Source organism: Lepus europaeus, chromosome 8, assembly GCF_033115175.1.
Source record: "Lepus europaeus isolate LE1 chromosome 8, mLepTim1.pri, whole genome shotgun sequence".
Classification (NCBI taxonomy): domain Eukaryota; kingdom Metazoa; phylum Chordata; class Mammalia; order Lagomorpha; family Leporidae; genus Lepus; species Lepus europaeus.
In genome coordinates this window covers 44,976,324-44,982,945 of record NC_084834.1, presented here as the reverse complement: position 1 = coordinate 44,982,945, position 6,622 = coordinate 44,976,324, and the positions used below count along the sequence as shown (strand labels likewise).

The 6,622-nt window shown below is 35.4% G+C and overlaps 1 pseudogene; it reads left to right on the top strand.

Annotated features, from left to right (window-relative positions):
- The first annotated feature begins 873 nt into the window (after window positions 1-873).
- LOC133765258 (ankyrin repeat family A protein 2-like) overlaps window positions 874-6,622 on the top strand; it is a 48,646-nt pseudogene continuing 42,897 nt past the window's right edge.

Sequence of the window (6,622 nt, the reverse complement as noted above, 5' to 3'; positions counted from 1 at the left end):
ATATTTGCAATTATTTGTCTAACACTATGGAAAGTAATAAAATAATTTAACAATAGAAACCTTGATACCTAACTAGAATATAATTAAAATGAATTTGAATTTTTAGAAGCACAATATAAACTGGTTTCAACAATTTACCATTTTTGTGATTTTTTTTTAAAAGCTGCCCATAATTTTCAAATTGTTAAACCAGAGGTTAAATTGAAAGAGGGAGAAGGATGTGGTTTAATGAGTTTCTAAGATAAAACAAGTATGTATTTAGGTCTGGAATGTAGAATAAGTACTTAAAACATGTTTATTAAGCAAAGAACATTTATTTAATGTACTACATCTAACTCATAAAAACAAAGATTTCACTCAAACACCATGGTTTAATGTTAATAACAACATGAAGAGATAATTCAAATAATGATTAAGATGACACTCATGAATGATGATCACATAATTAATAATTAAATGTCATTTTACAGGAATGAATTTTGTTTTTTAACACCTTTGAACTCCGAGATCTTAGTTTTAAATTGTTTTTGAGAAAATATGTAGAAAACTTATTATACAAACAAGTCAACAAAATAATGTGAAAGCACAGCTTGATGTTTCCCTTGCTTATTGGTAAACAGTACCCTCTGTGCTATCAAGCAGCAGATTCCTTGAGGACTGGGTTACCAGATCTCACACATAAAAAGAAACACATGACACCTAAATATTGCCCAGGGCATATGTATACTAATTAACTGAATGCTATTTATTTGAAATTGAAGTGTTACTGCATTTTATCTGGCAACTTTACTGCAGGACTCAGCCCTGCAGGTCCTAACTTGCTCAGTAACTGGGTGTTTTCTCTGCATCCCCATGCTATGGTCAGCCTTAAGTATGTCGTTTTCAATCCCTGCTCTGAGCCTGCCCTTCCTGCTTTTCATCAGCTCTTGCATTGACATAGAAGCAATTGAATTAGGTAAGGAAAAATCTGATCATCAAGTCTACTAAATAGTCATGCACTTTACATGCAGTCCGTAACTCGTGTGTGTGGTGTGTGTTTTTGAAAATATGCTTGAATAATCTGTACCATAAACAGAAGATTTTCCACTTATTTTCATTGCTTAATACGCTAAGGTTCTGGAGGTTAATAAGTAAATTACTTGACTACATATTTTAAGAATGAAGGCCTTATCTATTCATGTTTTTCCATTGTATATTACTAGAAATTACACCTTGTTTTCATATAAAAGACAAAGTTCTGCACATCATGAAGAGTTGGGCTAAATGTTGTGATGCAGAGATGTTGTTTGGTGTGAAGAGGTGAATACAGAATAACATTCCTGTATTTATAGCAGTGATCTGTACCATTCAGGTGTTTATCATGCTTTCTGCTTTGAAAATTAATGCTAATTTAAACCTTACAGGAAAATAGGTGGGTTAATCTTTATAACACGTTGTTCTGCAAGAAGCCACTTAAAAAAATAAGTATCTAAATGGCAGTAGAGATTATCAGGTCCATGATTCTCAAAAACAAAAGGTGGAGGCCGGTGCCATGGCTCACTTGGCTAATCCTCCGCCTGTGGCACCGACACTCAGGGTTCTAGTCCTGGCTGGGGTGCAGGATTCTGTTCCGGTTGCTCCTCTTCCTGTCCAGCTCTCTGCTGTGGCCCGGGAGTGCAGTGAAGGATGGTCCAAGTGCTTGGGCCTTGCACCCACATGGGAGACCAGGAGGAAGCACCTGGCTCCTGGCTTTGGATAGGCACAGTGCTGGCCGTAACAGCCATTTGGGGGGTGAACCAGAGGAAGGAAGACCTTTCTCTCTGTCTCTCTCTCTCACTGTCTAACTCTGCTTAACAAAAAAAAAAAAAAAGTGACCATTTATACTTTAAGTAAATACAGGGATATCTTGTTAGAATTTCAGATGCACAAAGTACAGGTATTTGTCTAACTTAAATTATTCGTTGTTGTTAAAATAAGGTAATTGAATTAATTATCTTCAAAAGAAATTTCAATGTTTTTCTTGAAAATGCAAAGATTCTGTTTTCAAATATTTCTGGAGCAAATTGAACTCTCCATTTTTGGTGGAATATGACAAAAATTTCAGAAAAATTTTCAATACATTATAAACGTGAAGAGTAATATATGGTAGATTTTCATTTCTTAACTATATGCCAATGTGAGATGAGTATTTAAAAAAATAATTCAATTTCCAAATGAGATTTTCAGGTACTGATGAGGCATGGGGTCTTGGCAAAGAGAGGCTGGTATAGTGGCTAATGTGCCCTAGGTAGAGTCATGCCATTATTTTTCTCCCTTTGGGGAAAATTATTAAGCTTCAAAGCAATATTTTTATTTGAACTAGATCCTTTCAAGCTTTACAGTTCTATGTAATCATATTGTCTTAGCATTTTATAGAAATATTTTAATATAAAAGTTTAATATTTTTGATGGTTACAGAAACATCTTCAGAAAACTGACAATCTTCTTCTAGATGGTAAAATTATAACTAGTTACTGTACTCATATGGTCTTGGATATTTTGCTCAATCAGTTCAGATCATAATATCTCAAGTGAGTTGTATAAAGCAGAGAATATGCTATCACTAATTATTGCTAAACTTCAAAAAAATTTGTCATTAATATAAAAATTACACTTTTTGAAAGCTTGCAAAAATATTGTCAATTTTTATTTGAGTTTTTGAGATGAACATTTTAAAACCAAACAAAATTGAGTTACCATCACTGTATCTATTCTGTTATTGATATTAAAGGTAGTTAATATGGCTTTAGTCCCCCACAATGTGAGAAATTCTTATTGAACCAGCTGTAAATGTACTGTCACTTTTGTGAGACGCTTCTTTTAATTTACACACACATACAACCCATATACATATACATATATGTGACTTGTTTTACATTATATATAATATATATATATATATATATATATATATGTCTCTCTCTATATTTTATATAATGTAGGCTCCTCTGTCTAGAAATAATCCAGGATGTTTCAGGGGACTCACTTCAGGCAAAGCCATGTGACAGTCACAGTATTCCCTTGTATTTGTGAACTACACTTGTGACAAGTAGAAGCCTCTATTTTCAAGGCTGTTAAGTCCTTTTCAGAGCAAGGATGCTTGATTTAAAAATAAGCATTGAAGAATGCTAAGTTTTGAAATTTTCGCTGGTACTAAATTCACAGCTTTGCACTGCTATCAGCTCTCCTTGGTCTTGAGGATATCTTCCTGTGATTATCTAATATATTCCTTCAGTGTACACACCCTGCCAGGTGAGAAGAGGCTTAATTCCCTGTAATCCATAGTCTCAAATTGGAAAGCAGTCTGTCACACTGACAGCATTAGTTTTGAGGGAGAGATGGCTGGTTATTTGACAGTGCTGGAGTTGCTGGCCTTGGCATGTCCATGAGGAGAATACAATGTCCAACATGCTTCTCTCTTCTTTTAGAAATGTCTCATTTTACTCATTCCTTGGTGCACATTTCTATTTCACAAAACTATACTTGCTAATGTTTTTATTTCTGATAACATTCAAACATTTATATTCTAATTTATAAATATTAATTGCAAACCATATTGAAAGCATTGCATACCTATCTATACTAAACGAAAAGGAAACGCTGGCTTTACTAAGTATTTCTTATAATTAGAGGCCTAAAGAACCACTTGAGTCATTTATGTCACAAAGTATCCTTTATAAAGATTAATAACGAGGGAGCCAGCACTGTGGCATAATGGGCAAAGGCCCATTAGTGTCCCTGATGCTCTACTTCTGATCCAGCTCCCTGCTAATGGCCTGGAAAAGCATCAGAAGATGGCCCAACTGTTTTAGGCCCCCACCACGTATGTGGGAGAGCTGGATGAAGAAGCTGCTGGCTCCTCCATTCAGCCTGGCCCTATCCTGGCCATTGTGGGAAGTGAACCAGCAAGTGGAAGCTCTTTCTCTCTCTCCTTTCTGTCCCTCTCTCTCTGTAACTTTAAATTAATAAATAAATCCAGTAAAAAAGATGAATGTGGGTGGCTATTGAGCTTGCAGTGCAGATGCTGACTGAGATGCTCGTGTCTTACATCATCGTGCCTGGGCTCCACACCTGGTTCAGATTCTGACTCCAGCTTCTCACTAATGCACACCATGGGAGGTAGCACCGGTGCTTAGAAACTGGGTCCTTGCCACCATGTCGAGACCTGGATTGAGTTCCTGGTTCCCAACTTCAGCCTGGCATAACTGCAGGCATTTGGAGAAAGAAACAGCAAATGGGGGTGCCCTCTCTCTCTCTCTCTGTATCTCAAATTAGTAGTTTTAAAAAGTGAAAGAGTAATTAAGTTTAAATATATTATGTATTGCGACCTCCTCCAAGCTCCCATTTTCCACATAGATTTTACAACTCTTAATGCAGTCACTCTAGAATATGAAGGCATGCTATTTCATGGAGGGAGAAAAGTGAATTTAGCAATAAGATAATGAAATATCCTAAATGAAACATAAGAACTAAAAAATAATACATTAGGCCGGCGCCGTGGCTCACTAGGCTAATCCTCTGCCTAGCGGCGCCGGCACACTGGGTTCTAGTCCCATTCGGGGCTCCGGATTCTGTCCCGGTTGCCCCTCTTCCAGGCCAGCTCTCTGCTATGGCCCAAGTCCTTGGGCCCTGCACCCAATGGGAGACCAGGAGGAACACCTGGCTCCTGCCTTCAGTTCAGCGCGGTGCGCCGGCCACAGGGCGCCGGCCGCGGCGGCCATTGGAAGGTGAACTAACGGCAAAAGGAAGACCTTTCTCTCTGTCTCTCTCTCTCACTGTCCACTCTGCCTGTCAAAAAAAAAAATAATACATTATACAGACAGAAGACTTTCAGTCCTTTTATGATCCATAACAAATCACAATAGTTAATTAGGTACACACACATACACACACATAGAGAATGCATATATATATATATGTGTGTGTGTGTGTGTACGTTTTACACCTATCTTTAAATTTTTTGTGAAGTTAAAAACATGATTTGCCATTTGAACAATATAAAATTGTAGTTTCAAACATGAAAGTGTGTAGAAGAATGTTCAAATTGTAAGATAAGGTAGAAGTCAATCTGGTGCCCTTCTTTAACAGTTTAACACTTATTCATTTCTGGACATGGGGTTAAATAAAAAAATTATTTAAAAAGATTTTAAAGAGAATCCTCAAAAATGGTGTAAGAATAAGACAGAAGGAAGTTAAAAAAAAAACAAAAAACGATTATTCAACTGGGCACTTCCTTAATTGGAGGCTTACTTTTAAACTGTGATTTTAGGATAGGCTGTTACACAGAGAATCAAAGGGCAGGAGTTTCTAACTTCTACAGGGAGTTACAGGCTCAAATTCTTATATGATAGGTTCACTTTATATGTAAAGAAATGTGCTGACTGAGAACTTCATTACAGATTTGAATGAGCACGGGAGTAGGTTACTGATCTCAGAGTCTGGAAATTGTCACTGGAGCGCAGCCTCATGCAATCACGTAAGCTTAGTGTAGGCTGTTCCTTCTTTCACTTACAAAAATAGATCAGGCAGCTTCACAAGCTTAATTTATTGCTTTGCCTTCTTCTGTGGTTTATACTGTCATAAACTATAAAGAATGTTTTTTTCCTACTGAACAAGTATGCAAATACGAACATTTATAGTTATTAAGTGGTCATTTTAATGTATTATCTAAAATAATTTTGAACAGAAAATTGCATGCTACATGTAGTATACCAAGAATTACATTTTAAATAATTTTTATAACATACATATCAATTCATTCTTGTCATTAATTTAATATAATAAATTTTTAAATTATTTAAATGTCCACATTTTCCCCCACAGATTAAAAACACACTTTGCAAATTATAAAAAATAAGACTCCACAGTATTAAATTTAGATGTCACTTTTATTGAAATTATATATATGTGCTAAATTATAAGAGGGTAGCTATTTGACTATTTTTCATTAAAAATACTTTTTGATCTATAGCTCAGACATTAAGAAAATTGCCTTACATCTAACATTTCTGTGACCCACTAAAATGATTAAATACAGTGAATGAATAAAATTACAGAGAAACACAAACAGTCCCTTTTGATTATTCATGATTTGATTGAAAATATTCATTCATATCATTACCAGTTCCACACATATGTTAATTCATAGCTAGAAGAAATGCATTTTTGAAATGGAAAAATAGAAATTATTAAGTATACATTAATAATTTCAAGACACACATATATCAGAAAATTCAGCAGTTCAATGTATTTGACCCATTCTCTCTAGCCTGAAAGGCTTCAGCAAATGGATAGCCACAAACCTAACACTGGAAAAATTGTCCTTAGCTCTACCTCTAAGATATAATCACATTTTTAAAAAATAACATCTGCTTGCAACTTGTCTGATATTAACCATTCAGCTCTAAAAGCATTCAGTATTCAAAAGTTTCTTAACAATATTGAAATAAAAGCGGTTGTGACTATAATTGTAGTAATTGTATAAACTGTTTCTTGCTGGCAGTATACGTGATGAATCTTCCCTCTCCAATTTGTTATGGCCTTTAATGTCTGCTTTTCTATTTGTCCTATATAGAACCGCATAATTTAATTAGCAGGTGGATGA